We start from the raw sequence: 12089 nt of genomic DNA, 5'->3' as shown, positions 1-12089 counted from the left end.
ATATAAAAATATATTTATTTATTATAAAAAATTTAATCTATATATTAATATTAATATTATTAAAGGCAGTAAGGGGATATGATTTTTTCTTTCTTTATAATCTAAACTTAAACGGTATTGGTCCTCAGTTTATCGGGGGTTTCTTCTATTCTGGAAGATTCTAAGGAGACGGTTGCGATATCGCATTTGTGCAGAGACAATCCCGTGAGGCTCGTGATTGGGAGCAGCTTTCATGAACTGGGTTCATGGGTTTGCTCCGAGGTTAAGCGATTTGAGAAATTTTGAGAAAAAGAAATTGCAAGGCACCCAAAATGAAGACGGGCAAAGGCCGAGTTCCGCCGTAGCCGTCCTGAAACAGTTGTTTCAGGAATCCAAAAACATCATCGTTGTATTTTTACAAGACGCCGAAAAAATTTTCCCTCTGAAGTTGTTAAAAGAAATCCTTGTCTGTGGGAAAGAAAAAAAAAGGGTCAGTCACCATGCTGTGTGCCGCCCGAGGGTTCGAGAAGGTTTTTTTCAAACCGTGGCATGAGTTAGCCAAACCTTCTTCGGTTTTTTGAAAATTTCTCCTCGTGATTGGTCTAAGGGGGATTTTTTACACCCTGTGATGAATGACGGTTTCTGCGTTTTACGTTATTTGGGAAACCACCAAATTCCCCGAGGGGAACGCCAAATGGTCGTAGACTCCTGATGAAGATTCCCAAGGAGAGAGGTATCCTTTAAATTGTAAAGTTCCCAGACTGCGTTGGTGTGTTTATCATGTTTTCAGTCAAGAAATTAATCTGGATCATTTGAAACCACGTGGAAAACCATGGATGGGGGGAAACCAAAATTTCCCCAATTCGTGATTCTTTTTATCCTGCGATTTTTTTTTTTCATGGCAAACCCTCCTGTATTTGGATATACAAAAAGGGTTACATTTTTTTCCGACAAAAAAAAAAGCCAGCTGAAAAAAACGGGAAACACGAATGGCCCGTTTTTTTTTTTTGGGGGGGCGTTTTTTTAAGAGAAAAAATCAACCCAAAATGCTTAATAGACTTTAAAATACAATGTCTTTGAGTGGCTTTTTCGGTCCTACCCCCGCAGAATTCAGCTGTTTTTTTCAGCCCCCTGGAGGAAACGCAGTTATTGAATTTTGGGGAAGTATTAAACTCAAATAAAAAGTTTTTTAACAAAAAATTGGGGTTTTTGTATTTCTTTTTTTTCAAGAGCAATCATTTATAAAAAACCCTTATATGCACCCACACATTTTAACATTCATACCCCATACATGCTACAACATGCATTTTAAATACATACATACATACATAAATAACATACATCATACATAATAAAAAATACATACATAAAAATACATAATAAATACATACATAAAAATACATACATAAAAAAATAAAAACATTTACATACAAAACATGCATGCCTAAAAATTTCATACACAAAAATTTTGTAAAATAAATAAAAAAATAAAATTTTTATTTTTATATATAATATATATATATATTTGTAAAATATTATAATTTATTATAAATTTTATATTATAATTTTAAATTTTTTATATTAAAATATATTTAACATATATGGTTGTTTGGTGGTATGGTGTTGTGTGTGGTTTTTGTGTGTTGTTTTTGGGGTTGTGTGTGAGGTTTGGGGGAATTTTTTAACAAAAAACCGGGAAAATTAAAAATTTTATTAAAATTTATAAATTAATTTTATATATATTATATTATATATATATATATTTAATTATGAAATTTTTTTTAATATTTTCCCCACAACCCCCAACATACAAACCCCACACCCCTACACACCAACCCCCCACCCCCACAAAAACACCCCCCCAAAAACCACCCCCAAACACAAACACCCACACACACACACAAAACACAACACCCCAATATTTTTATATATATATTTTTTATCTAATTTTTTATATATTTTATATAATTAATATATTTTAAAAAATATATAAAACTATATATATTTTTTATTTTATTATTTTAAAATAAATAAAATAATTATAACCTATATATACATTTAATTTTATTATATATATATTAATTATATTTATTTTTTATATAATAAATATGTGTGTGGGGGTGGGGGTTGGTGGGGGTGTGGTGGGGGTGGGGTGTGTGTTGGTTGGTGGGGTTTGGGGGTGTATGTTGTAAAATTTTTCAACCGAAATCCCCCTAAAAAAAAAAAACCTAAAAAAAAGGTTTTATTTACCTTTTAAGTTTATAAAAAAACCCCCCATGTGTTTTTTTTGAACCTAAAATAGAGGGTTTATAATAATTATTGTCATTATAAGATATTTTTTATCCCTTACCGTTCTGGGGCAAAATCATTATTATTTTGAAGTGAAAAGAGCCCCTAAAAAAAAATTTGGAAAAAACTTGGGTCCTTTTCTAATGGGGGCCCGGCAAACACACCCCCTGGTAAAAAACCACTATCTTTTTAATTTTTTTAGAGCAAAAAAAAAAATATATTCATGACCCCGAACTAAACCTTTGATGCTTTTTAAGTTTTTTTTAACCAGCTCAAAATTTACTTGGCATATCGCTAAGCTTTATTAAATTCCCATTGGCGGGGAAAACCTTTTTTATCGTGAAATTTTTTTTTTTTTTTTAAAGCCAAATTTTTCCAATTGTTTAAAAAAAAAAAAACCCAAAAAAAACTGTAGTTTTTCTAAAACCCGGGGCCCGGGAGACGAAAAACCTAGTGGGGGGCTAACCTGTGTTTAAAAAATTACAAAATTACTTGAAAAACGAAGGGGTGTTTTTTTAGATTTTTTTTTCCCAACAATTTTTTTAACAAACCCCGGTCTGGAATTCCCGCCTGTTTAATTTTTTTTTTTTCCAAAAAACAAAAAAAAAAAAAAAAAATATTATTCCCGTAATTTTTTCAATCAGAAAAAAAAAATAAAAAAACGTAAATTTTTTTAAAAAAAAATTTTTAAATCTAATATCAAAATATAATTATAACCATAAATATCTAAAAAAAAAAAACAAAAATAAAAAAAAACGTTTTTCACAAAAAACGTGCCTAACAAGAAAAAAAATATAACAAAAAAAATACAAATGCTTTTACTAATGATGCAACAACTAAGATGACAAAGATTGATTTTAGTATTATTATTTTTTTTTTTTTATTATCAATCATATTATTATTCATTTATTATTATTATTATTATTATTATTATTTATTATTATTATTTATTATTATTATTATCATTATTATTATTATTATTTATTATTATTTATAATTGATGATGATAATGATGATGATGATTGATGAGGATGATGGTGATGGTGATGGTGCATGAATGATGATGCATTGATGAGATGATATTGAGATATGATGATTGATGATGAATTGATGATGATGGGATGATGATGATGAAGGGATGGATGATGATGATGGGTTGGATGTTTGATGATGATGATGATGATGGATGATGATGATGATGATGATGATGATGATTATGATAATGATGAAGGTAATGATTGGGATGATGATGAGATGATGATGACTGAGGTGATAATGATAATAACAATTATAAGAACAATGCTAAAAACATGCCTTTTCCTAATCATCATAATTGTTATTTATTATTAATTTATCATGATAATGATATTAAAAGTAGCAGTAGTTGTAGTAGTAGTATTAGTAGTTTAGTAGTGGTTAAAAAAGTAAAAGTAGAAAGTAGCAGCAATAGTTAGCAATTAGTTTAGTAGAAAATAGAAAAATATATTAGGTAGAAAAGTAGTTTAGTTACTGTTGTGTTGTTGTCCGTTTGCTGTAGTAGTAGTAAAAGTAGCAGTAGTAGTAGTAAATAGAAGTAATAAAAGCAGGAGCAGCAGCAATAGTAGCAGTAGTATCAGCAGTAGTATTAGCTGCAGCATCAGAAGTAGTAGTAATAGTAATAAATAACAGTAGTGGTAATAGTAATAATAGCAGTAGTAGTAATAGTAGTAATGGTAGTAGTGGCAGTAGTATAGTAGTAGTAGTAGTAGTAGCAGTAGTAATAGTAGTAGTAGTAGTAGAAAATAGTAGTAGTAGTAGCAGCAGCAGCAGCAGTGGCAGTATCAGTAACAGTAAAAGTAGCATCATCATTATCATGGTCATCCTAATCCTCATCCTTATTCTTATCCACATCATCATCATCATCACCAGCAGCAATGATAGTGAATTCACAACACTAATTAAATAGTAATAGTACTCACAATGGTACAATTGCCAGGTCACCACGCTCAGGATATAAATGTATTCTCTGTAATCAATTGTATCACTCAAGGAATTCCTAACACATATGGTTAAGATTCCACTAAATCTCTACTTCGGGTAAATGTAACTTAACCCCTTGAATTGTGTTTGATATTAAGTGCACAAGTAAACGGTGGAAGTATTTTAAGGATTTTAAATAATGTTATTCTCATTTATGTAGCTATGTATTATTAGTCTTAGTTTTTACTTTCTTATGTTTATGTAGGAAGAAGGATAGTCTATGCGTGTATAAGTCTATAAAAAAAATGCAAATTTAATAGGTTTTTTTCAAATTTTTTAAAAAATGAGAAAAAAAAAAAAAAAAAAATAGGAAAAATTTTGGGGCATTTTAATAAAAAATGGGGTACAGGTAAAAGGGGAAAAGGGGGGGGGACATTAGGTTTTTTGTTTTTTTTTTTTTTTTAATTTTTTTTACTTTATTTCCCATTTTTTTCCTTTTTAAATTTTTTCAAAAACATTATTTTCAAAAAAATTTCCCCACCACCCTTCTCTGAGAGTTTTTGCAAAATAAGGTCATTTTTTCCCTTTGTCCTTTTTGGCAAACGCGGCCCCCCCAAAGCCCTTTTTCCCTTGAAAAACTTGTGCGAAAAAAAACCCACACCAATTTCCCCTGGGCCTTTTTCTGCATGGGGTCCTAAAAATTGCAAAAATGAAAATTGTTTTTGCTAATGCAGTGTTTGCCCTTTTTAAAATTTTTAGCTATCATTAACACCGGAATTAGTATTTTTCGATGAAATTCCCTTTTGAGGGGAAAAGTTCGGTAATAATATTAAAACAATTTAAAAAAAAAAAACAAAAAAAAGAAAACTTTTTTTTTTTGGAGGGATGCGTGGGTGCAGTATTGGAAAAAACTTGAGGTCGGGGGGGAGTTTTGGGATTTTTTTTTTTTTTTTTTTTTTTTTTTTTTTTTTTTTTTTGTTTTGGGGGGTGATTTTAATTCCCCAGGAAAAAATATTGTCCAACTAATAGGGGGTTTTTATTTGGAAGTTTTTCAGTGCATTTTCCAAATTTTTTGCGAAAAAAACAAAAACTGTTTATCCCAAAAAAAAATTTTTTTTCCCAAGGAAATACAATTGGGACGGATTAATCTAAATTTCCCCAACCGGGTGCCCACCCCCCACCTAGATTTGGACAAATTTTTGTTAAAATTTTTTTACAGGGAGATTTATTTTCTGGTCTTTTTACTAAATTTTTGGGCGGTTTGGACTCAATGATAAGGGAATTTTTCCCAATAAAAAAAAAAATTCTAAAAAACAAAACGACCAGTTTTGGGAAAGTGATTTTTAATAAAAAATTTAAAAAATTTTCAATCGGCGTTTTTTGAAAAAATCTTTTTTTTTGAAAAATAAAAACCCCTTTAATGGGGGGGCCCACCGGGGGTTTTTAAAAAAATCTCGGGGGATAATAAAAAAAAGCCGAGTTTTTAAAAAAAATTCTGAAAATTTAAAAAAAAAAAAAAAAATCGCTTTAAAAAAAAGTGGCCCAAAACTTTCCCCTTGCTCCTTTTTTGAAAAAAAAAACACGAGGACCTGGCCCTGCTTGAATCTTCCTGGAATGGGAGCTTAGGGTTTATACTTTATTCCTGTTGCATTGGCGAAGTTTTTTTTTTGTTTTGTAAGCACGTACTGGTGGTGTATTTTTTATTTAAATATAAAAATATCGTGGTGGTCAAGACAAACAGTTTTCTTAAGTTTTTTTAGTTTGATTCATGGCTGAACCCCGTTGGGAAATTGAAGTTTTCCTCAAGAACCACTATAAGTCCGTTTTAATGCCAAGGAAAAAGGTGGTACAGAATTACTCAGATGAAGGGGAAAATTTCGCGGAAAATTTTGGTATACATAATTATATTAATTTTATTATATGGTAAGATGGCTTTACTTTTAACAGCGTTGTAAATGCACAATGAAATTGGGCAATAGGCATGGTTCTAGATTTTTCAGAGGCTCGTACTTGAAATGCCAAAAATATAAAGTCTATGCAAAGCGAAAATAGCCCTTTACCAACCATAGATTAGATGCGGACCATTGCCATATAGATTTTTTTTGGTTAAACACAATTAAAAGTAAAAATAACGGAGGAAATTATTTACAAGTTTATAAAATTCTGGATGCTGACAAATTTGAATAACAGAAGTAAGAAAGGTTTAGTAAAAAAAAATTAAATAATTGGGGAAATAAATAATATTATTAAAAAAATAGAACAATTTAAAAAAAAGAGTAAACTACTATGCGAGTTTCTACAACCAATTTATTTTATAATTTTTTTAGGTAAAAATTATCGAAAACCAAGGTTATGGAATGGAACCACCCTAATTCCCCTTTTTATGTTTTTTTCCCCCTTTTTATCTTTCCAATTTTTTGGTTACGAAATTTTTAACCAAAAAGCCAGTCTTTTTGCCCCTGGAGCTGGAAAAAGACGGATTTTCCATTTCCCTTTCGCAGTACTGGAAATCGTGAATTTTGGTTCCCTTTAAAAAAACTCAGGGGCAAGAAAAATTTAAAGATCGTTTATAAATAATACAAAAAAAAAAAACAATTCGTAAAAACGGGGGAAAAAGTTTTGAGAAAAAAAAAAAAACAAATTCCTTTTGCTAAACCTTTTTTTCTTTTTTTTATTAAAACGGCTTTAAAACCCTATAAAAAGGCCCCGGGGGGTAAAGTGATATTTTTTTGTAATGACCAGCTTGAACTTTTTATTGTTTAAACATTTTACCAACCCACAGTAAGGGAAAACACCCAGACGATTGGGGGTTTTTTTTAAAAGCCAGTTGGAGTCCACGTGGTCCCCTGCCAAAAACCCCCCCCCTGAGGGCGAAAGCTGGTCCGGAACCCTTTCCACAAAATTTTGGGCTGGGCCAAAAAAAGAATAAAAACCCAGGGTCATCCCTCGGCATAAAAAAGCGGCCGTTCCCTTTTCCGGAAAGGTTTTTTTTGAAAGGCCTGGAGGAAGCATTTGGGGGGGAGCGGAAGGTGAGTCCACCGCTTCCGTCCCCCTTTTTTAAAGACCCTTCCCAAAAAACCCCCCATTTTTTCCCAGCATACTTGCGTTGGGAAAATGAAAAAACCCCATGGCAATAAAAACAAACACACCCCAAATTTTAAAAATAAAATTATAAATAATTTATAATATAGATATATATTATTTTAAAAATATATAATATATTATATTAAATAAAAATATATTAATAATATTAAAATATAATATTAATATATATATTAAATATTTTATTTTTAAAAAAAATAATTATATATATAATATAATATAAAATATATTTATATAATATATTAAAAAAAAAAAATTTATATAAACATATATTAATAAATTATTAAAATAATATATAAAATTTTTAAAATATATATTATTTTAAAATATATAAAAAAACAAAACCCCCACCAACCAACCAAACCACAACACACCCCAAAACCACACCCCACCCCCCCCCCCCCCCCCCCGTATTTCCCCGAGGCCCCCCTTTTCGGTTTTGCCCTTTTTTAATTTTTTTGCCTTTTTTTTTTTAACATGTTTTTTTTTTTAAATTTTCTAGCTTTTTCTCTCTATTCCCCTTTGTTTTTTTTTTGTAACTAATATGGAATTATGCATAATAAAAGGTACAGAGATAAAAAAATTTTGGGGGGAAAAAAAAGTAACTTGGGAATCTGATTTTTTTATGTAAAAAAACCCCCAAATTCATATGTTTTTGGGGTTGTGGTTGTGTGGTTTTTTTTCAGTTACGTAGGTCCAGCAAAACGCAAACTTACATATGTATACCTTTTAAGCATTAAGTAAATCAAATAATATCCCATGTGCCATAGATTATTTTGAGTGTTTAGGGTTATATCCGTTTAATATTAATAAAAAAAAGGGGGGATGTAAAAAAAACCAAAACAATCCAAAAAATATACCAACAACCAAAAAAAAAACAACTAAAAAAAATTTTTTTAAATGCAGCAATATAATCGTGGCCAGGTTTCCCCCGCCCGGGTTTTTTTTTTTGGATTGACCACCCAGGTTGCCAGGGAAAAATACAAAAAGTTTTTTAAATTCAATAATAAAATGCCTTTCAACGCTTTTTTTTTTCTCCCATGTTGGTTTTCCCCTTTTACTGTAAAAAGGTGAAGGAGGTGAGAGGAGAAGTGAAAAAAAAACTTTTTTTTATGCTTTTTTTCTAAAAAAAACAAAAGTGAAAAAACAGGTTTTTTTATATTTCTGTGTTTTTTTTTTAGAAAGTAGAAGATCGAAAAAAGTAGGGGGGAAAAAAAACAATTCTGCTTTTTTTTTCGTTGGATTCTTTTCTTTTTGTTTTTGTTTTCCTTCCTTTTCAATTGTTTTTTTTTTTTTTTCTTTCCTCTTTCTTCCCTTTTTTCCTTCTTCTTTCTTATCTTTCTTTTCTCCTTCCTTCTCCATTTTTCCAAATTCAAATTGGAAACCCAATAAAAAAACCCGTGAAAAACATTTTTTAGTAACCCTGGGAAAAAGATCAAAGTTTTTTTGATGAATACTTCAGCAAAAAAAAAAATTTTTACAAAAGAGGGAAGTAAAAAAAATTTTTTTTTAAAATGAGGAAAAAGGAAAAGGATGCCTCTAGCCTATTAAAAAAGGGGAAATGGGAATTCAGACCAAAAAAACTATTAAATTACAGTTATACTTGCATAATAACCAAAAAGGACAGAGTGGGGAGGGAAAAACCCAAAAAGCTGGACATATTTAAAAACCATTTTTTTTGGAAAAAGGGGTTTTTCTAAAAAATTTAAAAAAGGAAAAAAAACCCCCCAAAAAAATTTTAAAAAAAAAAAATTTTCCCCCCCTTTTAAAAAATTTTTTTTTTTTTTCCCCCCCAAAAAAAACAATTGAAAAAAAAAACCTTTTTTAAAGGGGATCCCTTTTTTTTTTTTTTTTTCCCCGTTTTTTTTTCCTTTCAAAATTTTTCCTCCCAAATTTCCTCTTTTTCCCCCCAAAAAATTGGGGATAATTTTAAAATTTAAAATTTTTTTTTTTTTTTTTTTTTTTTCTTTCTTTTTTAATTTTTTTAAAATTTTTTTAAAAAAAAAAGGAAAAAAAAAGGAAAAAAACCCCTTTTTTCCTTTTAAAAAAAAACTTTTTAAAAAACCCCTTTTAAAACGGGAAATTTTTTAAAAAAATTTTTTTTCCCCCCCCGTGGGGAAACATAAATTTTTAAACCCCTTTTTTTGAAAAGGAAAAGCAAAATTTTTTTTAAATTTAAAATTTTCGTTTTTTAATTTAAAAAATCCCCCCCACCCCCAAACAATTTTCCCTAAAATTTTTAAAAAAAAATTTAAAAAATACATTTTTTTTCCCGGGTTTTAAACCAAGGTATTTTTTTTTTTTTTTAATTTAATTTAAAAAACCCCAAACTTGGCAGAATCTCTTTTTTGAAAAAAAATTTATTTTAAATTTTTAATTATTTATTTTTTCCCCCTTTTTTTCCCTTTAAAGGTCGGGAAATTTCCTTTTGTTATTTTATTTTCAAGGTTTTTGTGAAGTTGCCCTTTAATTTTCCTTTTTAAGGGATTTTGTGTTAATTTTAAATTTTTATTTTTTGTGCCCTTTTTTGTAAAGGGTAATTTCTTCAACCTTTTAAAAATCGCACATTTTTTCATTTTACTTCAATTTTTCCTTCTTTTTTTTTTTGTCTTTTTTGGTCCCTTAAAAAAAAAAAATTGTTTTTTTCCCATTATGCTTGGCCAAAAAAGGCAAATAAAATTTATAAATAATTAATTAAATTTTAAAAATTTTTTAAAAGAAAAAAAATATTTAATATTATAAATTTTATTATTTATACCCTTAATTTTTAAAATAAAAATTTATTTTTATTTTAATTTACAATTTACCTACCTTATTTCTTAAAATTCACGAGGGTTTAAATTTAAGTAATTTTATTTTTTATTATTTTTAATTTAAATATAATTTTATTTAAATTTAAATTGTTGGGGGGGGGGTGGTTCCTTTTTTTTTTGGGGGGGTTTGTTTTGTTTTGGTGGGGGGGGGGTGGGGGGTTTTTTGTGTGGTGTGGTGTGTGTAACATATATATATTATATATATATAATATATATAATAATATTGTACACCAACACCACCCCCCACACACACACAACACACTCCAACACCACCACACCACACAACAAAATATATATATTTATATACTAATTATATATATATATATAATAAATTATATAATATATATAATAATATATTATTAAAATTATAATATAATATATATATATATTATATATATTATATTATAATATATAAATTTGGGTATAAAAGCATATGTTATATGGCATATGCATAATAAATATAGATATAATAACCTCTGTGTGTGGTGGTGTGGGGTGGTGTGTTGTTGGGTGTGTGTTTTTTGTGGTGTGGTGTCACACTAAAAATCAAAGTTTTTTTTTATGCTGCCGCAACCTTTCCATTTTTCATCAATATACCTAAAATTATCTGAAAGTTTCAGTAACTCTCACACCAGGATCCATATCATATCAAATTTCCTGAAAAACCCAAAAAAAAAATTCCTCCATCTGCTATATTGTACCCAGTTTTCCTTGACAATCAAACGGAATTGAATGGGTTTACTATTTCCCAAGGAACACAAAAAGAAACCTCACTACACCAAACTTTTCCCCAATATTATTAAAGGTCCTGAACTGTTAATTAACTTATATAACCGATCCAAGGTTCTTCCCAGGTTCTCCATCCAGACCACTTACAAATAGGCTGTTGGTTTTGTTAAATTTTTATCATTTTTTCCAAGCCAAACTTGGTTTGTTTCCCCTGTTTATATGTTATCCGCTCTACCTCTTTTTTCTATATCGCCTTTTACTTTTTCTCCTCTCCTCTTCCTCTCCCCCTTCCCCTCTCTCTTCTCTCATTCTCTCTCCCTCTCTCCTCCTCTCTTCCCTCTCCCTCCTCTTTCCCCTTCTCTTCTCTCTTCCCTCTTTTTTTTTCCTTTCTCCCTCCTTTTTCTTTTCTCTTTCTCTTTCTCCCTCTCTCTCCTCTTCTCCTCTTCCTCTCTCTCTCTCTCTCCCCTCTCTCTCCTCCTTCCCCTCTCTCCCTCTCTCTCTCCCTCCCCACTCCCCTCCTCTCTCTTCCTCTCCTTCTCTCTATATATATATTATATATAATATATATATAATATATTGTGTGTTGGGTGTGTGTGGTGTGTGTGGGTGTGTGTGGGTGGTGTGGTGTTGCGTGGGCGTGTGTATGTGGTGTGTTGTGTGTTGTGTGGTGTGAAATACCACGGAAGATTTTCCACAAACCAACATACCATGTAGCGATATACATATTATATATACACAACACGCACACACACAAAAAACCCACCACACCACGCACACACCACGCACACACACCAAACCACACACACAACACACACACCAAAACACAACACATACCAACACACAACACACAACACAAACATATATATATATATTAATATATATATATATTATATATATATATATATATATATATATATATATAAATTATATATATATATATAATATATATACACCAATATATTTCATATATAATAAATATAAATATATTTATTATTATGATTATAAAAAATTAAATATACTTTATACATAATTCATATTATATGGTATGTTATGTTATATATAATAAATATACTTATATATTATTATATATTATATAAATATAATATTATATAATAATATACTATATATATTATATATTTTATATATATAATATATATATATAAATATATATTATATATATATATTGTATGTTATTATGTTACTATAATATATATATAA

Source organism: Penaeus monodon, chromosome 8 (genome assembly GCF_015228065.2).
Source record: "Penaeus monodon isolate SGIC_2016 chromosome 8, NSTDA_Pmon_1, whole genome shotgun sequence".
Taxonomy (NCBI): Eukaryota; Metazoa; Arthropoda; class Malacostraca; order Decapoda; family Penaeidae; genus Penaeus; species Penaeus monodon.
Note: the sequence above shows the minus strand (reverse complement) of the source record.